The 21,449-nt window shown below is 43.2% G+C and overlaps 1 protein-coding gene across 1 annotated transcript in view; it reads right to left on the reverse strand.

Annotated features, from left to right (window-relative positions):
- Window positions 1–16,930, reverse strand: part of pde1a (phosphodiesterase 1A, calmodulin-dependent) — a 352,383-nt gene extending 335,453 nt beyond the window's left edge. The window contains exon 1 of the mRNA XM_060928983.1: window positions 16,917–16,930. The gene's annotated coding sequence lies outside the window, so the exon portion shown is untranslated. The remainder of the gene's footprint in view (window positions 1–16,916) is intronic.
- Between the last annotated feature and the right edge of the window lie 4,519 nt (window positions 16,931–21,449).

The following is a 21,449-nucleotide window of genomic DNA, read 5'->3' on the forward strand; positions in this document are numbered from 1 at the left end:
TTTTGTTTTTGTTCTGGTTTTTACTGTGCCTCCTTTCTAACTCTTTTTGGATTTTCACTGATATTGTTGTTTGCTGATTGCTAGAACCCTTTCTGTTTGACTACAATTTTACCTCAAGTTTTGGATCCATCTGCCTGTGTATACTGTATATAATGTAAATAAATCTCCTTTTCCTGTATGCATCCTGCCTCCAACCTGCCCTTACTTGACACTCTTACTAATGAACTGGAAGCCCACATATTGAAGACTATATCAGAGACCATGTAAGACTATCCAAATAAATAAGATTAGGCTAGAAAATTCAAAAGTTTGTACACCCCTACATTACTCATTCATAGGTTTTTCTGTATCGTGACTATTTTCTACATTGTAGAACAATACTGAAGACATCAGAACTATGAAATAATATCTGGAACATATATGGAATTATGTGGTAAAAAAAGTGTTAAAAAACAAAATATGTTTCATATTTTAGATTCTTCAAAGTATCCAGTTTTTACCTTGATGACGCTTTGCACTCTACTGGCATTATCTTAACCAGCTTCATGAGGGAGTCACCTGGAATGCTTTTCATTTAACAGGTATGTCTTGTCAAAAGTTAATTAGTGGATGAGTTTCTATCCTTCTTAATATGTTTGAGATCAAACAGTAAATACTAAATAATAAACATACAGTAAATAGCCCTATTCAGCACCACAACTGTAGTAATCCATATTATGTCAAGAACCGAACAAATAAGTAAAGAGAAACGACATCCATCATTATGTTACGATACAAAGTGTATTTTATTTTTTTTAAAAAAAGAATCATTATATTAGATGGGCCCTGCGATGACCTTGCGACTTGTCCAGGGTGTACCCCGCCTCTCACCCATAGTCAGCTGAGATAGGCTCCAGCTTGCCTGCGACCTTGTAGAACAAAATAAGTGGCTACAGATAATGGATGGATGGATGGATGGATGGATGGATGGATGGATATATTAGAAGGCATGTCCAAACTTTTGGCTGGTACTTGTCAGTAACAGCTTTGAGAGCAACAGCTCGAAACAAACTGCAAACATGGCTTCTCAGAACTACAACTCTCAAGCATCACAGCGCCCTCCGTCACCAGTTTACAGTTTACACCTGTCTCTCATTCACCAGCCAATTTAAGCCTCACTCACAACCCGCCATAAGTGTGTTGGACACGCACGGGTCGCAGGGTTTGGTAGCTTGCAGCCGTGCCGCAGGGTTGCGGTGAACCCGGGGGAAAGTTTGGTGGAGGAGTAAGGGCAAAGTACTTGTCAAGTACAGGTTGCACACCTGACTTCCTCAAGGCATGGGAAAAATTGCGCTGTTAGCCCGTGGAAAGCGCATGTCTGACGCACGTGATCAGTGCGTGTTCAGTGAGTGTGGAGTGTGTGAGACTTGTATTTTACCAGTTTCTTGTGCTACGAGTTTGGGCCGCACTTGTGAAGCATGTGTGACGCATGTGATTAGCATGTTACAATCACTCATAACTTGCGTGTGATGCAAGCCAGGAGTGGGTATAAAACCAGCGTGTCTGCAGCATTCTGCATCAGTCTTTCAACTGAAGAACATTGGATATTTTGTGGGAAAAATTTTAAATTTTTCAGTTTAAAGTTTAGAAAATGGGACCCAAGAAGAAGCGAGCAAAAGTGAAGTAACCCAGCCTGAAACAGCAGAGGGGGAGGAGGAGGAAGAATCTGATGATGATGGTGGCAGCACCGGCGAGCCCTGCACGGACAGGAAGAACGTACGCCTTCAAGCTGGCAGAAGGCACAGCAGCCCGCCAGAGGGATTTTCACAGGTAAATACACATGCTTTAAACATTCATTTCAGTATCTATATGCTTATGTAATTAATATTATATAAGCTGATTTTCATGTATGTTTCAGCTAACGACACCCAGAAGTGAGGACACTGCAAACCCATCATCGCTGTCAGGCCATTGTGCCATGCTCAGTGATAAGGACAAGGACATCCCGACACTCCATCCCACCACTCAGCAGGAGCAGGACAGTAGCTCGGAGTCAAAGTGTGTTTTAGTGCTCAAACTGTTGGGCTATTTAGTTGGGATTTTTTTACAATGTAATAAAATGCGTTATTCCCTTATACTCATGTTTTATTATTTGACGTTTGCATGGTAAATTAACATACAGTATACTCAAATAAAAACGGCAAATGAGGTGGTCTTCTTCCTTTCTACAATGCTACACGCTACATGATCGGTTCCTTGGTTTCTCCCCAATATACTGTATATACCCAGAGTCTTGCCCCTCGTGTCGTGTGCAGGTCGTATGCAGGTTGTGTGCACTGCGTGCAGGTTGCGTGTGCTGTGTACATGCCACACATAAGGGTAGAAAGTGAGATGTACTTCTGTCTTGTGGGCCGCACAAATAGCAAGTGTGGAATACTTGTGTAGTACTTCTGAGGCACGTCACTCATACAATGACCATGTGTCACTCATGCGTCTTACTGTCATCGCAAAAAGCCCCTACTAGCTGTGCTGCTGACTTGGTTCAGGTGTACAAAAGGAGTACGGGTCCCGTACATAGGGTATGCATTCTTGATTTGTCGCAAGGCCCGTAGAATTTGCATGTGCAGGACGAAAAGTCTCCACGGGCAGTCTGCGAACTTCTATGGCGCTGAACACATGCAAGTGTCGCGCAAGTCTCAATGAATGAATGAATGAAGCCTTTATTGTCACGTAGTCACAAGTACTAGTGAAATTAGCTGTCAACCCGTCCGTACATATACATACATACATACATACAATTGACACAGGGGGAATAGACAGGACAGGAAGACAGGGATGAAAAATATAGAGTAACATGAGGGAAGGGGAGGAGAAAAAAAGCAACCCCCACACTATGCTCCTACGGGGAGTACAGTGTGGGAACGTTAAAAAAACACCTCAGCACATAAGCACAAAATAACACAACACAAAAACTCGAGACTCAAGGGGAAGGGGGTGAGGGAGGGGGTGATCATGGGAGGGGGGTAAGGGGGGACAGGGGGAGGAGGGGAGGGCCAGAGGTATAGGTAACCCAGCGCAACCAAGCAGTCCGGTCCTGCACCCGACAACGGTGCTTACCCACTTGTCACATTGGGGGTAAAAACGGCGACCGTGGAAAGTAGGGGAAGGAATACGAGAGAGTCTAACAGCAGTGCTCTCCAGGGGAATTGTTGTCCCAGCAATGGCCTTGGCCAAGGCCAGTGCTGGCTGAGGGAGCCAAAAGTAGATAAGATTAGAATTGTTTGGTCTTGGCGAGCAGACGCATTCTTTTTACACGACTACTCTGTGTATCCATTCTGTTCATTCTGGTCTCCAAATCAATCCAGTTTCCATTGCAAAGCCGAAAGCTTCTCCATGATGTTATCCATGTTGCGGTTCAAGTTCTGAATAGTCACAGTCTGAGTGCCGACAGCTCTGCCCACTGCTTCAATCATGTCGGGCAGCTTTATGGGGCTTTGAACAGCTGTCACCATTTTCTGATTTCCTCGATAAACCAGGGCAATGCCTAATCCAATCAGCAAAAGTCCTGTAATCATGGTTCCAAATAGGTAGATGTCTTCAATGTCCTCCACAGAAAGAACCGCCAGGCACACGACCCACCACCGCTCCCACGCATCCATCGTGTAGCTGGCTGCGAACGTTCTGGCAGGACAGGCTGGTTCCCCCGAACCCAGGCATCTCGTCGAGAAGATTGTGTCAGTTGTGTGAAGAGACCAGTTCATCAATTCCATGGTTTTTAGTTCGGAGAGCAGTGCGGAGAGAGTCTCTCAAAAGTACAGACACTAGACAGACGAGACAGCAGAAGCAGAAGCAGGAAAGATAAGGGAAGAGAGAGGGAGAGAATGCGACCGCCTTCTGCGAGAGCACGGAGAAGCACGGTTTTGCTAATTTTTTTACCGTAGACCGCCTGTAGCAGCACATACGGTGGGTTGAGAGGGAGGCTTAACCCAGCTACTCAAGCCCCTCTCACACTGTGTTCTGATACTTCGGTATTCCCAAGGACATTGTCAGTGATCGCGGCCCTCAATTCATTTCTAGACTATGGTCTTGCTTCATGGAATGATTGGGAGTCTCGATGAACCTCACATCCGGTTACCACCTCCAGTCAAACGGTCATCCCAGGAAGTGGGATGCTTCTTGTGAATTTTCTGCATTCGTAACCAGGGAGACTGGGCACGAGTCATCCTGTGGCCCGAGTATGCCCAAAACTTTATGAAACACTCTGCAACACAACTAGCCTGCACCTAGGGGGAGGGGGCGCCTCAGGAAGAGTTTAGCTCCCAGAGGGAGCTCCTCGGGGGGAGGGGGGTTCTGTCAGTAATGGCATTGAGAGCAACAGCTCAAAACAAACTGCAAACATGGCTTCTCAGAACTACAACTCCCAAGAATCACAGTGCCCTCCATCACCAGTTTACTAATTACACCTGTCTCTCATTCACCAGCCAATTAACCCAGCTACTTAAGCCCGTCTCACACTCTCCACTGTGCAAAGTATAATTTAGTGTTTCTCTCCTGTCGTACTGAGCCGTTTCCTTCCTGACTGCTTTCTAGTGCTTGACTTGGTTTACGTTTCCCTGACCTCGTTCTGTCATCTCATCTACTCTGTCCTGTTTGCTGATCAGTCGACCCCTGCCTGTTCTTCTGACTACGTTTCTCATCACGTAATTTGGCTTATTCTACTGTCTGTTGCTCCCTCTCTCCCCTGCACATACATCTGTAAGTGCCTGCATTCTGACAGGATACTTCACCGCTATGGATGCAGCAGAGGAGGCAAAGCAGACAGTTCTGAACGCTCAAGGGCGCCTCTTAGGGGAACATCAGCAGATGCTGACCGATCTCAACACCAAGATGGCCCAGCTTGCTGCTGTGATGTCGCAGGCCCTCTTATGCACCCCGAATCCTCCACAAACCCTCCCAAAATCCTCCCACTACCTGAAAAGTATGCCGGTGATGCTCTCAGTTGCTACTTCAATGCTCCATGTACTTTTCTGCACTCCTTGATATCACCAAAAAGCAGAAGATAGCAAAATTCCTCTCGCTTCTAACCGGGAAAGCGCTACAGTGGGCAACTGCCATTTGGGAAAGTGGAGGTGAGCATACTAATTCTTATCCTTGAGTTATTTAAGAGTTTTCAATCATGAGCCAGAACGTGTGGAAGTTGGAGAGAGTTTATTAACACTTAAGCAAGGTTCGAGAAGAATTGCAGAATACACTCTGGATTTTCAAACCCTTGCAGCTGCCAGTGGTTTGAACGAGCTGGCTCTGAAGGCAATATTCTGCCAGGGTCTTCATCCTGAGGTCATGAGTGTGCTCGCATGTAGAGATGAACACCTCACGCTGGATTCCCTCATCGATCTCACCATCTGGCTTGATCATCTGTGCTTCAGCCGGCCTTCTCTGAAGGAAGAAGCCAAATCAGCTCCAACCACTGAAACCTCTACACCTATGGAAATCTCACAAACAAGCCTGAGATGCTCTGAACATGAAAGGAGGAGATGTGAAGGTCTCTGCTTCTACTGTGGGGATCCCAATCAACCCATATCACAGTGCCCAGTTTGTCCTACTTGCAACATCTCATCTCATTATCTCTAGCTGCTTTATCCTGTTCTACAGGGTCGCAGGCAAGCTGGAGCCTATCCCAGCTGACTATGGGCAAAAGGCGGGGTACACCCTGGACAAGTCGCCAGGTCATCACAGGGCTGACACATAGACACAGACAACCATTCACACTCACATTCATACCTACGGTCAATTTAGAGTCACCAGTTAACCTAACCTGCATGTCTTTAGACTGTGGGGGAAACCGGAGCACCTGGAGGAAACCCACGAGGACACGGGGAGAACATGCAAACTCCACACAGAAAGGCCCTCGCCGGCCACAAGGCTCAAACCCAGACCTTCTTGCTGTGAGGCGACAGCGCTAACCACTACACCACCGTGCCGCCCCCTACTTGCAACAAATCCAGTGAAACTACATCTAGCTCAGTGAGTCCCTCATTTTCACTCAAGATGCAATCTTTTCAAATACCTGTTATACTGAAACTGCCATCCTCGACCCACATGCTCTCTGCGTTTGTTGACTCAGGGGCAGAGGGGAACTTCATTGACAGTTCAATTGTCCAGAGGTTCAATCTGCCCACTAACTCCCTGCAGAGACCATTCAGCATCAGAACCATTGACGGAGGTCCAAGAGGGGACAGTCTTGTCACAACTCGTACCGCTCCCTTACATATTCAGGTGGGAGCCCTTCACACCGAGCTCATGTCACTTTTAGTAACCTCCACTGCCAATCACGACATCATTCTGGGCTATCCATGGCTGCAACCACATGACCCATTTATCTCTTGGCAACAATAGGAGATCCTCCAGTGGTCACCCATATGGTTCCAGAATTGTCTCCTTCCCCAGCTAAACATCTCTTCCACATTGGTGGAGAGCCCTCAGCCAGATTCTTTGGAGAACGTGCCTGCTTGTTACATGGACTTAAAGGAGGTTTTTAATAAGGGTAAGGCTTGTGGCCTACCTCCACATCGACCCTATGACTGCGCCATTGACCTACTACCAGGCACTTCTCCCCCACAAAATAGAATTTATCTTCTATCTCAGACCAAACAAGCAGCAATGGAGGAGTATATTCAAGAAGAGCTCAAAAAGGGCTACATACACCCATCCACTTCTCCAGCATCTGCAGGATTCTTTTTTGTGGAAAAGAAAGGGGGAGGTCTTCAACCATGTATTGATTGGGGTTTTTCAAGATGGCAGCTTGAGGAAAGGTTGTGTGATGCTGAGCTGGTGTGCCATTTCGTTAAATTTATCATTTTTGCCTGTAAGCAAAGCGTTTTGACGGGGTGAAGAAACGTCTGAAAGCCATCGGAGCTACATACACCCAAGTCTACCCCGCACTGCTAAGAGTCACCTTTCGTGGCTCAATAAAACTATTCCAAGATGGTGGAGAAGTATATTGACTCCCTCAACGTGACCAGTCGTGATGATGGCTCCTAAGCCTCACGGATTTCCTGCCTCTTTATTATTATTATTATCATTACTTTTTTTCTTTCCTTTACTACTTTACATTTTTGGAGACTGTTTTCATGTGAGATCCACGTGATGACATGAGTATGCTGAATTTTGTAGTAGCCTAGACCACTGTGCTACGGGCTGGATAAGGGTGCCACCACGCAGCACACTGAGTAGATCTGTCTTCTATCGCTAGAGAACCCTTTCGCTCGACGTCTCTTGATTAGAGAAGGACAATGTTTAGTTTTAATGCCAGTAGGTTGTTTAGCACTTGTTTGTTTGTTGTTCGTTAGTTGTTTGGCATTTAGTGCTCGGCTTAACTTCCACTCTAATGATATCTTAACATGCGGGCAGTATGTAAGCTCAGGATATATATTTTTTTTGTATTTTGTGATTTAAAATGATTCTGCCTTTACTTAAACGATGCACCTGGAATGTCAATGGTATCCATACACCTATTAAGCGGCAAAAGGTCCTGACTTATCTTAAAAGGGAGGGAGTTCATATTGCTTTGTTGCAGGAAAGCCATTTAAACGAAATAGTGCATTTAAAACTGCAGCAAGGGGGATTTGATCAGCTTTTTTTTTCCTCCTTTACATCAAGGAGCAGGGGAGTTGCCATTTTGTTCCAGAAAAATCTACTATTTAAAGTCGTGCATTGCATCAAGGATAAGTCAGGACGGTATGTCATTATCAAAGGTGAGCTATGGAGAAGTGATTGCCATTATGAATGTGTACTATCCACCTGGTCATCCTAGTGAATTTCTAGCTACAGCATTCTCTGAACTAGCTGATCTCAATGTCAGAAATACTTTTGAAGGAGGAGATTTTAACTGCCACTTAAACCCTTCTATTGACAAATTCCCTGCAGGTCAAATGTCCACCTCTCACCATTCTAAATCCATTAATGCCCTTTGTGAGGATCTGGATTACATAGATATATGGAGAGCCCAACACCCAGCAGATAGAGAGTATACCTTCTTTTCAAAAGTTCATAAATGTCATACACGAATAGACTATTTCTTTATACCTAAAATTTTGTTACAATCAATTAGTTGTAGCTCTATAGGCAGCGCAGTTATATCTGACCATGCTGCTGTTTTTATCCAGTATCAAATTGGAAATTTGGTCCCACAGACAAGGTATTGGAGGTTTAACCCTTTAATTCTCACAGACCACAAATTTATATCCTATTTCACTGAGGAATTTCAATCCTTTTTATCTATTAATTAAGCTTCTACAAAGGATCCGTCACTTCTCTGGGAAACCCCTAAAGCCTTTGCAAGAGGCCTCATCATATCGTTTGTGCACAGTAAGAGGCACAGGCAGGCTGAACAAAGGGAAATTTTGGAATCTAGGCTTAAGGTGTCTGAAAGGGAATATATTGCAAAACCATCAAGGAGACTTAAAGAAACTTCTGCACTACGCTCAGCCTTAGACTCCCTTTTAACAGAACATGCAGAGGCGAAAATTAGATTTGCTAAACAAAGATTATACGAACAGGGTGATAAGGCAGGGCGATATCTGGCTTATTTAACAAAGAAAAAATCTGATTCTAAAATTATCCCTTAAATTATAGATAATACAGGTGAGCAAATGTTTGACTATGTAGCCATAAATAACACATTTAAGAACTTTTATGAAAATCTTTATCGTTCAGATTTAAAGCAGGATACCTCAGACTTAATGGACACTTTTTTTCACCTCTCTTAATCTTCCAAAACTGACAGATCAAAAGTTTAATCTTAATGCGCCCATCACCAGAGAGGAGGTGCTGATTGCCATTAGTGTATTACACTCTGGGAAAACACCTGGGCCTGATGGGCTGAGTAGTGAGTTTTACAAAGAATTCCAGAACCTTTTAGTTGAACCTCTGCTGAACATGGTAAAAGACTCCTTAGAAAGGGACATCCTGCCAGCATCTTTGAAGAAGGCCAACATTTTGTTGATTTTGAAAAAAGGAAAACAACCAGAGCACTGCGCCTCCTATAGGCCAATTTCTTTGTTAAATGTAGATTTAAAAATTCTTTCCAAAATATTGGCTACACGATTAGAAGGCTTACTCCCTGTGCTCATTCATGAAGACCAAACTGGCCTCATTAAAGGCCGTTCCTCATGCAATAACATGCGTAGATTGCTGAACACAATTCAAAAGTTCCATCAACAGTCAATGGATGGTGTGGTCATCTCTCTGGACGCAGAGAAGGCATTCGACCGTGTTGAATGGCCCTTTCTTTTTTATGTTTTAGAAAAGTTTGGCCCAGGTGAAAAATTTATCAGTTGGGTTCGACTACTTTATAATAATCCTCTCTCCTCCATTCTTACTAATGGACTACGATCCCCTAATTTTTGCATACAGAGAGGCACCAGACAGGGCTGCCCCCTTTCCCCCCTCTTGTTTGCTCTGGTTATAGAACCCTTGGCTGAGGCAGTCAGGAAGAATCAGGACATTTATGGTCTACCTATAATCAATAGGCAGCACAAGATAACCCTTTATGCAGATGATGTCCTGATCTTTATGACTAAGCCTGAGATTTCCACTCCTAACCTCATCGACACCATTAGTAAATTCAGTGCCTTTTCAGGATATAAAATAAATTTTGACAAACCAGAAGCAATGCCCCTGGGTAGTCTGAAGCATCAACCAAAAACCCCATGTCCATTTCCCTTCAGATGGTCCCCATCTGGCTTTGTTTATCTAGGAATATATATAACCCCTGATTTTGATAAAATGTATAAAGCTAATTTTGCCCATCTGCTTGAACGCATTAGGTTGGATCTAGAGAGATGGAATACACTGCCCATCTCTTGGCTGGGACGTGTGGATCTCCTGAAAATGAATGTTTTGCCTAGATTGCTTTACCCTATTCAGATGATTCCAGTTCTCTTGTCTCATAAAACCTTAAAAAGCCTGAACACTTGGTTTAGCTCCTTCATATGGGCAAAGAAGAAGCCCCGCCTCAGTTTAGCAACTCTGTGCCTTTCATCCTCGGAAGGTGGCCTTGACCTTCCCGACATTAGGAAATATCAGCTTAGAGCACACCTCCGCTTCATCACTGACTGGATACGCGAGGATCCTATGTCCATATGGTTGGATATAGAAAGTTCTATGTCCAAACTACCTCTTGCAAACCTGTTATTTATAAGAAATCCTTTAGTCAATGCATGTCGTAATCCAATTACAGTCTATACCATCAAGGCCTGGCAGGTAATTAGAAGACTAGAGGGTAGACATAAATTAACTTCTGCTTTTACACCAATATGTGGCAACTCAGATTTTTTGCCAGGAATAACGGACCCTGGTTTTCAGATCTGGAATATTAAAGGGATCTCCAGACTATGTGATTTATTTGTTGGACCCACTCTGATGTCCTTTATTCAGCTAAGTGGAAAGTATGATATTCTAAAACAGGATTTTTTTCGTTATCTTCAAATAAGAGATTTCATTAAAAAAGATACGACAATTCTTTCTGACCAAAGCAGTTCATGCATAGAGCGACAGCTCTTTTCACTATGAGGGGGCCACTCCATAGGTTTCTTTTATAGACTGCATAAGGAACATGTTACTACAGGTACCTTACACCTAAAGGTGAAATGGGAAGGAGAACTTGGTGTGGAGATTACAGATGAGGCATGGAAAAATGTGAGGACTTTGAGTATCTGCAACAGGGTTAAGGCAGTTCAGTTAAATTTTACACAGGGCTCATATATCCCCCTCCCAACATCACAAGTTCAATGCTGACCTCTCCCCTCAGTGTCCTAAGTGTAAAATAGAGATAGGGAGTCTTACTCATTGCTTGTGGTCTTGTTGGAAAATTTTAAAAATTTGAAATATGGTGGGGCAAGATATAAACAGAATTTTATTCACGTCACTGCAATGTGACCCTCGTTGCATGTTACTTGGGATATCAAACTGTTTTATTAATGCTAAATACAAAGAGAAATTATATAAAATGTTAAATTTCTGTGCTAGGAAATGTGTCTTGTTAAACTGGATAACAGATAAACCCCCTTCTAGAACACAGTGGCATAAAGTTGTAATAGAATATATATCACTGGATTATCTGACATGTAAGTTGCATGATAAGGATAACATTTTTCGCAGAACATGGGAACCTTTCATGTCCTTTAAGGGATTGAATATCTCATCTCATCTCATTATCTCTAGCCGCTTTATCCTTCTACAGGGTCGCAGGCAAGCTGGAGCCTATCCCAGCTGACTACGGGCGAAAGGCGGGGTACACCCTGGACAAGTCGCCAGGTCATCACAGGGCTGACACATAGACACAGACAACCATTCACACTCACATTCACACCTACGGTCAATTTAGAGTCACCAGTTAACCTAACCTGCATGTCTTTGGACTGTGGGGGAAACCGGAGCACCCGGAGGAAACCCACGCGGACACGGGGAGAACATGCAAACTCCACACAGAAAGGCCCTCGCCGGCCCCGGGGCTCGAACCCAGGACCTTCTTGCTGTGAGGCGACAGCGCTAACCACTACACCACCGTGCCGCCCGGATTGAATATTGAAACCATATTAATAAGAGGATTTATGTAAAAAAAATTAATAGGACCTTTATTTTGTTTTAATATTTATTTTTTTATTGTATTTCATTTTCAATTTCATACTCATTTATTTCTTCATTTTATGTCATCATATAATTAATGAGGGGGCGGCACGGTGGCGTAGTGGTTAGCGCTGTCGCCTCACAGCAAGAAGGTCTGGGTTAGAGCCCCGTGGCCGGCGAGGGCCTTTCTGTGCAGAGTTTGCATGTTCTCCCCGTGTCCGCATGGGTTTCCTCCGGGTGCTCCGTTTTCCCCCACAGTCCAAAGACATGCAGGTTAGGTTAACTGGTGACTCTAAATTGACCGTAGGTGTGAATGTGAGTGTGAATGGTTGTCTGTGTCTATGTGTCAGCCCTGTGATGACCTGGCGACTTGTCCAGGGTTTACCCCACCTTTCACCCGTAGTCAGCTGGGATAGGCTCCAGCTTGCCTGCGACCCTGTAGAACAGGATAAAGCGGCTAGAGATAATGAAATGAGATGAGATAATTAATAAGCCAACTGTCTGTATGTATATTTGAGTCTGTGAGCCGAGTCTTGTTCTGTCGTATGTTGTTTGTTTTGTGTTGTTAAAACCAATAAACATAATAAAAAAAAAACATGTATTGATTATCAGGGACTCAACCAGATATCGGTTAAGTATCCATATCCTCTTCCGTTGGTATCCTCTTCCATTGGTACCCTCTGCCCTCGAACAACTACACTCGGCTAAAGTATTTTCCAAGTTAAACTTAAGAAGTCCATATAATCTGGTTCGAGTCCAAGAGGGTGACGAGTGGAAGACGGCATTCAGTACTACCGCCAGCCATTTTGAGTACCAGATGATGCCATATGGCCTCGCTTCTTTGCCAAGCGTCTTTCAGTGTTTGATTAATGACGTGCTTCAAGACATGTTGGGCAGGTATGTGGTGGCTTACATTGACGACATCTTAATATACTCCCCAGATGAAAAGAACCATCTTAAACAGGTTAGACTGGTCCTCCAACATCTCCTTGAGAATCATCTCTATGTCAAAGCAGAGAAATGTGAATTCCACACACGTCAGATTTCCTTTCTGGGGTACATCATTAATGAGGAAGGGGTCAGCATGGACTAATCAAAGATATCTGCAGTCACGTCCTGGCCAGTACCCAAATCCTTCAAGGAACTTCAGCGCTTCCTAGGCTTCGCCAACTTTTATCGGCACTTTATTAGAAACTTCAGCATCATTGCCACCCCATTGACAGCACTTCTGAAGAAGGAACTTAAGTGCTTGCACTGGAATTTGGAAGCTGATGCGGCTTTCCAGAAACTCAAGACAGCTTTCACTACTGCACCCGTACTTCAACATCCCGATCCAACCCAACCGTTTACAGTGAAGTTGATGCGTCCAAAACCAGTGTGAGAGGTATCCTTTCTCAATATTTCAGGGAAAAACCCAAGCTTCACCCTGTTGCCTTCTTCTCCAAAAAACTCTCTCCCTCAGAAATAAACTATGACATTGGGAACAGAGAATTACTAGCAGTCAAGCTGACTCTGGAGCAGTGGAGGCATTGGTTAGAGGGAGCCATGTACCCATTTCATTATATTAACTGACCATAAGAACCTCGAGTATCTCAAGAAAGCTAAACAACTCAATCCACGTCAAGCCAGATGGGCTTTATTCTTCACTCGATTCCGTTTTACGATTTCCTATCGATCCGGCACCAAGAACACCAAGGCAGACGCTCTGTTGAGAATTCACAACTCATCCTCCCACGCACCGGAACCACACCCCATCATAGCATCAGAATGTTTTGTTCAAGCAATCACTTGGGACTTAGACAGAGAGATAAGGGACTCTCAGCCCCAGACCCTTCCAGATAACTGTCCACTGGGTCTCCTGTATGTCCCAAACCACCTTGGGGTAGACTCATCACCTGGGCACATGCATCTCCCGCCACCGGTCATCCAGGCAGCCATCGAATGCACCAGTTAGCACAGAACAAGTACTGGTGGGAGAATAAGCTGACAGAAATTAATCATTACATCTCTTCATGTACAGAGTGTGCACAGGCCAAGGTTCCAAGAGCTCCGCCCACCAGAAAACTATGTCCTCTCCCAGTACCCCAAAGACCCTGGTCTCACCTGACAGTTGCTTTTATCACGGACCTACCGCCATCCCAAAGCAACACAACCATCATGGTCACCATTGACAGATTTTCCAAGGCCCGAAGACTTATCCCGTTACCTGGTATCCCTACAGCATTTCAAACTGCTGAATTGTTATTCCGGCCTGTGTTCTGATACTTCGGTATTCCCAAGGACATTGTCAGTGATTGCAGTCCTCAATTCATTTCTAGACAATGGTCTTGGTTCATGGAATGACCGGGAATCTCGGTGAGCCTCACATCCGGTTACCACCTCCAGTCAAACAGTCAGATTGAAAGGGCAAACCAGGAAGTGGGATGCTTCTTGTGAATTTTCTGCATGCATAACCAGGGAGACTGGGCACGAGTCATCCTGTGGCCCGAGTATGCCCAAAACTCTATGAAACACTCCACAACACAACTAGCCTACACCTAGGGGGAGGGGGTGCCCCAGGAAGAGTTTAGCTCCCAGAGGGAGCTCCTCGGGGGGAGTGGGGTTCTGTCAGTAATGGCATTGAGAGCAACAGCTCAAAACAAACTGCAAACATGGCTTCTCAGAACTACAACACCCAAGAATCACAGCGCCCTTCATCACCAGTTTACTAATTATACCTGTCTCTCATTCACCAGCCAGTTAACCCAGCTACTTAAGCCCCTCTCACACTCTCCACTGTGTGAAGTATCATTCAGTGTTTCTCTCCTGTCATACCGAGCCGTTTCCTGCCTGACTGTTTTCTAGTGCTGGACTTAGTTCATGTTTCCCTGACCTCGTTCTATCGTCTTATCTACTCTGTCCTGTTTGCTGATTGATCAACCCCTGCCTGTTCTTCTGACTACGCTTCTCATCACACGATTTGGCTTATTCTACTGTCTGCTGCTCCCACTCTCCCCTGCACATACATCTGTAAGTGCCTGCATTCTGACAGTACTGTATAACTTTCAGGCCATTGTAGGTTAAAAAAAATATGGAGCTGGGGAGGTGGGTAACATTTCAAGAAAAAACTCAGAATTCAAGTCTGAGATTCAAGTTGTAACTGTGCGAGAAAAAAACAGATATTCTCTGAGATTAATGTCATAAATTTGTGGGAGAAAAAACAAACTCAGAGATTAAGAAGTCACAAATTTACAAGAAATAAAACTCAAAAGAGTGTGTTTTGTCAAGGAATCACATCACTTCACTTTTCAAGGTTAGATCAATGTCATCACGACGCAGGTGCCACGGCTATGCTGAGTTATAGGAAATGCAGTCTTTCCACTTTGATCACACACTGTAAAAGAATAAAATGCAAAGAGATTTTCAACTACATTTCCCAGAATGCACTGCAACCAGGACGCATGTGATTGTTGCGCTTCCTGGCTGTAGCAGGAGATGAATGTATAAAGCACACAGGTTTGTCTATCCTTGTCCTTTTTTGTCTTAGCTGTTTATAAATGTATAATTATTGTGCAAGAGCAGTTTCTTGTTTCTTTCCATGTGTGGATTCTTCTCATCTGAGCTGCGAGTTACAGGAAATGCAGTCTTTCCTCCTCGATATTGCAATATATTATTGTTTCCGTTTCCAGTTGAGAGTACGCTGTGCGCATTCTGGCTGCCGTTTCTCACTGGAGAGTTTTATTTTATTTTCCCTTTTGTTTTGCTTTTTTTGTGTTTGTGTAGTTTGATGTTTGTTTTTTGCTTTTGTTTGAGTGTTTTGTCCACTGGTTGTGGTGTAGCTCTGGACCCAGTTTTGGGTGTCGGTCCCCTCCAGGCCTTGGTTTGCCATGGGTGATGCCTGTGCTCCTCACTATGGACTGCAGTGAGCTCGTTGCTCTTTTAACATTGTGGTTGTCCAGTGCTCTGTGAGGCAGTGCTTTTGTGCTTAGCATGGTGATCCGAGCGATGCTGCTCGGTGGCGTTGTGGCGGCTGTCCAGGTGGTTTGGGAAATACCAGTGCTCTTTGTGGCGATGTTTCTGTGCTTGCTTTGTGGATCCATGACGCGGTGTTCCAAGTGATGTCGCCCGGTGCTGTCGTGGCGGCTGTGCAGATGGTATGGGACTTATTTTCGTGCACCTTTTGGTGGGACTGTGGATGCTACACCACTGGAATGACATCCTGACCTTCTTTTGGTGGACTTTCCCCCCCCCATAATTGTAAAGTAAACCTGAGTATGAGAAAGGTGCACCACCATGGGTGGCACGGTGGTGTAGTGGTTAGCACTGTCGCCTCACAGCAAGAAGTTTCTGGTTTCAAGCCTAGCGGCTGGCGGGGGCCTTTCTGTGTGGAGTTTGCATGTTCTCCCCGTGTCTGCGTGGGTTTCCTCTGGGTGCTCCCGTTTCCCCCACAGTCCAAAGACATGTAGTTAGGTTAATGTGGGGCGGCCTTGGGCTGAAGTGCCCTTGAGCAAGGTACCTGACCCCTGACTGCTCCCCGGGCGCTGTAGTGTGGCTGCTCACTGCTCTGGGTGTGTGTGTGTGTGTGTGTTCACTGCTTCAGATGGGTTAAATCCACAGGATGAATTTCACTGTGCTTGAAGTGTGCATGTGATAAATAAAGGTTTCTTCTATAAATTTAACTGATTATTATTATTATTATTATTATTATTATTATAAAATAATAACGTGCTAAGAGATTTTTCAACTACATTTTCCAGAACACATTGCAGCCAGAAAGCTGGGAAGCATGATGATGTATCCAAGTTTGTTTGTTTTTTCTTGTAAATGTGTGACTCCTTAAACTTGAGCAAATTTATGACTTTATAATCTCAGGGAGTTTGAGTTTTTTCTTGTAATTTTTTTCCTTTAATTGAGGAAATTCTTTGGGGTTTTTTCTCGGAATATTACCCCCCCTCCCCAGGTCTTTTTCCCCCTCCAATGGCCCTGACATGCTGTGATATATAACGCTGTGAGTATATGGAACTTACTCAGAAATATTATTCAGAAGTATTGTGTGCCGCCATTTGGAAATGCCATGTGTAACATGACATTATGTATAAAATAAAGATTGAACAGTGAGCTATAAGACGTGGCTTTAGTTCTGCGCTCCTCCTGTGATTGACATTGTGCTCAAAACAACATATGGTGTGTGCTTAGTGGAGCCCTGGAGAGCCATGAGGTTGGTGTCAATGAGTCATTCGACCTGACTGATCCAAGACTGTGCACACTTGCACGCTCACACACTCAAGGCATTCTGCCAGTGGCATTTGGTCTCTTCAGGGAACTCGTACCTGATCCTGGTGTCTTTGGCCCAGTGTACTGCCTTCCTTGCATGTCCTCTAGCTCGTCCTGGGGGTCTGGATTGTGAATCACCTGCAGGGAGAGACAAGATGGTCAGAACATGTAAGAAATTACAAAAAGAAACGCCCACACAATATGTCTTGCTAAAAACAACAGCTGACACCAGTATGAATTCCAGTCTGGTCCAAGCTGATATATTTAGATGAGCTCTGGTCTGGTGTCAGTTTATCTGGTCAACCAGCATGGCCATGGTCAAGGAGCTTGTACAGCCTGATCTGTGATCTGAAATAGGAAAATAATCATGATAGGATGGTATGATGTGGCCTGACATGAAGTTGAGCTACTCTCACCTCCCTGAAATGAATTATTTTGCCATAACAGCATGTTCTGAAATGCCTCATTCTTCTTATACCACATCAATCTGCCAACTGTTACATTTGTAATAAAGAATACATCATATATTTAACTGTTTATTGTTACACAATGTTTTGGAATGCTCATGAAACAAGTTCATTATCACTTACATTATAACAGCTACAGTATAAACAGTCATTCATCACCTGCTTCTCTTTTTTCTTATTCTCAAAAGTAATAAGACAGAAGGCAACGTTTCATTTTACGAAAAGTTGCCTATCTTGAAGACTTCCCCATCATGGAAATATTTCTGATACAGCTCCACCTCTGACTGTTCCAAAGTACTGACTCTGGACACTCCTTCCAATAATGTTCAATAGACAGCTTGAATATTCACATATATATAGAATATTACATGGCTGTGTGAAGATATGAAGTTTATCTTTAAGTGTTGAATATATTCCCAAGTGAGTGATGTGAACGAGTGAAAATATTTTCAACACGGGAAGATAAACTTCATATCTTCGCGCCACTGTGTAATGTTCTTTATATTATACGGACACATCCACACAAAAAAAATAGGCAAGTTAAATCAAAAGAATTTTAATTTTGAATCAGTTTGCCATTTTGACAGTGTATGTCTAATCAACTGGAAAACACTGGGAGTGGCATCATCAGAGTGAAATATCAGGAATTATTATACACTTTTTCCATGGAATAAAAACATGTGTTCTATTCCCTTCTAATGGGTTTACTGATAGCATGCAATATTATCATATCGCTTATCCTCCATGTATTACATCACTCTACCCAATGGAGAATGAGCGTGCAATATTGTCATAATATTGCACGTTGTCAAAACAACACGAAGTCACACGTCAGAGCTCATGCAAAGATCCAATGACAAAACTTTTCTGCTACGCATGCACACAATCATTTCTTTGTCGACCAGGAAAAAGAGATGAGGCTAATCCAGTGCTACTGCTAGGATTAGCTATGCTATAATTAAGCACTAAATAAATAAACTAAAACTGAAACCGAAGACGCGTTGAACATCCGAGAGGCTACCAAAACTTCATTAGATATTCTTCATGCATATTTACAAGAGAAAAACATACCAATGGACATCAAAAAACTGGAAAAAAAACACCTCAGAGATGTAAAACTTACATGCAAGAGAGCGACTGTGACAGTTTGCAAACAAGCATGGCCGTGAGGTTTGCTTCATTAAAAGCGGAAGATTTTGAGAGCATTTTGGCTGCCAGGTCGCTCCATTGTGTGTAGCTGTCAATGTTGATTTTAAAAGTAACTCAGTAAATCACATCAGGAAATGAATACTTAAGTCTGAGTGAAAAATACTTTGGCAAGCATGTGTGGAAGAAGAGTCTTGGGACAGAAATCTTAGTTTCTTGGTCGTTAGCCTGTGCTACTGATGAATGCTACAGGGGCTGTAGGTGACTTCACTGCTGCGCCAACAGTGCCAACTTGCAGGTAAGCTAGCGTTGGCCTTCGAGAATGCTGATATGGAGAGTGTGTATGCATAATAATAATAATAATAATAATAATACAACCCCGATTCCAAAAAAGTTGGGACAAAGTACAAATTGTAAATAAAAAAACGGAATGCAATGATGTGGAAGTTTCAAAATTCTATATTTTATTCAGAATAGAACATAGATGACATATCAAATGTTTAAACTGAGAAAATGTATCAGTTAAAGAGAAAAATTAGGTGATTTTAAATTTCATGACAACAACACATCTCAAAAAAGTTGGGACAAGGCCATGTTTCCCACTGTGAGACATCCCCTTTTCTCTTTACAACAGTCTGTAAACGTCTGGGGACTGAGGAGACAAGTTGCTCAAGTTTAGGGATAGGAATGTTAACCCATTCTTGTCTAATGTAGGATTCTAGTTGCTCAACTGTCTTAGGTCTTTTTTGTCGTATCTTCCGTTTTATGATGCGCCAAATGTTTTCTATGGGTGAAAGATCTGGACTGCAGGCTGGCCAGTTCAGTACCCGGACCCTTCTTCTACGCAGCCATGATGCTGTAATTGATGCAGTATGTGGTTTGGCATTGTCATGTTGGAAAATGCAAGGTCTTCCCTGAAAGAGACGTCGTCTGGATGAGAGCATATGTTGCTCTAGAACCTGGATATACCTTTCAGCATCGATGGTGTCTTTCCAGATGTGTAAGCTGCCCATGCCACACGCACTAATGCAACCCCATACCATCAGAGATGCAGGCTTCTGAACTGAGCGCTGATAACAACTTGGGTCGTCCTTCTCCTCTTTAGTCCGAATGACATGGCGTCCCTGATTTCCATAAAGAACTTCAAATTTTGATTCGTCTGACCACAGAACAGTTTTCCACTTTGCCACAATCCATTTTAAATGAGCCTTGGCCCAGAGAAGACGTCTGCGCTTCTGGATCATGTTTAGATACAGCTTCTTCTTTGAACTATAGAGTTTTAGCTGGCAACGGCGGATGGCACGGTGAATTGTGTTCACAGATAATGTTCTCTGGAAATATTCCTGAGCCCATTTTGTGATTTCCAATACAGAAGCATGCCTGTATGTGATGCAGTGCCGTCTAAGGGCCCGAAGATCACGGGCACCCAGTATGATTTTCCGGCCTTGACCCTTACGCAGAGAGATTCTTCCAGATTTTCTGAATCTTTTGATGATATTATGCACTGTAGATGATGATATGTTCAAACTCTTTGCAATTTTACACTGTCGAACTCCTTTCTGATATTGCTCCACTATTTGTCGGCGCAGAATTAGGGGGATTGGTGATCCTCTTCCCATCTTTACTTCTGAGAGCCGCTGCCATTCCAAGATGCTCTTTTTATACCCAGTCATGTTAATGACCTATTGCCAATTGACCTAATGAGTTGCAATTTGGTCCTCCAGCTGTTCCTTTTTTGTACCTTTAACTTTTCCAGCCTCTTATTGCCCCTGTCCCAACTTTTTTGAGATGTGTTGCTGTCATGAAATTTCAAATGAGCCAATATTTGGCATGAAATTTCAAAATGTCTCACTTTCGTCATTTGATATGTTGTCTATGTTCTATTTTGAATACAATATCAGTTTTTGAGATTTGTAAATTATCGCATTCCATTTTTATTTACAATTTGTACTTTGTCCCAACTTTTTTGGAATCGGGGTTGTAATAATAATAATAATAATAATAATAATATTGGCTGGCTTTTTTTCATGGTATACTGTATCAGGTATATTCCATTCAGCTACTCGTCTTTGAGTCATTCAATATCATGCTAGCTGAATGGAATATATCTGATATACCACTCAATGCCAGCCAATATTATTTAAATATGTCCCTCAGATCCGTGATGTATTTCGTATGAAAAATTCGAGTTTTTCAACACAAGAAGATAAACTTCATATCTTCAAGCCAATGTGTGATTTTCTTTTTATTATACAGATAAATTCACAAAGTCCCCAAATTTATTTAAACAATTAATTGATTTCCTTACGAGTGACATAGATGTATGTCACAGTTTTGGTTCTCCATGTCCCAGATGGAGCACGGATGAGAAATACAAGTGGTGTATTTCCCAGCAAAACACTCATGTCATACAATGTTTTGCAAAAGTATTCATCCCCCTTGATGTTTGTCCTGTTTTGTCGCATTACCAGCTGGAATTAAAATGGATTTTTGGGGGGTTAACACCATTTGATTTACACAACATGCCTACCACTTTAAAATTGCAAATTGTTGTTTTATTGTGACACAAACAATAATTAAGATGAAAAAACAGAAATCTGGAGTGTGCATAGGTATTCACCCCCCCCCAAGTCAGTACTTTGTAGAGCAACCTTTTGCTGCAATTACAGCTGCAAGTCTCTTGGGGTATGTCTCTATTAGCTTAGCACATCTAGCCACTGGGATTTTTGCCCATTCCTCAAGGCAAAACTGCTCCAACTCCTTCAAGTTATATGGGTTGTGTTGGTGTACAGCAATCTTCAAGTTATGTCACAGATTCTCAGTTGGATTGAGGTCTGGGCTTTGATTAGGCCATTCCAAGACATTTAAATGTTTCCCTTTAAACCACTCCAGTGTAGCTTTAGCAGTATGTTTAAGGTCATTGTCCTGCTGGAACATGAACCTTCATCCCAGTCTCAAACGTCTAGCCGACTCAAA

Source organism: Neoarius graeffei, chromosome 9 (assembly GCF_027579695.1).
Source record: "Neoarius graeffei isolate fNeoGra1 chromosome 9, fNeoGra1.pri, whole genome shotgun sequence".
Classification (NCBI taxonomy): Eukaryota; Metazoa; Chordata; class Actinopteri; order Siluriformes; family Ariidae; genus Neoarius; species Neoarius graeffei.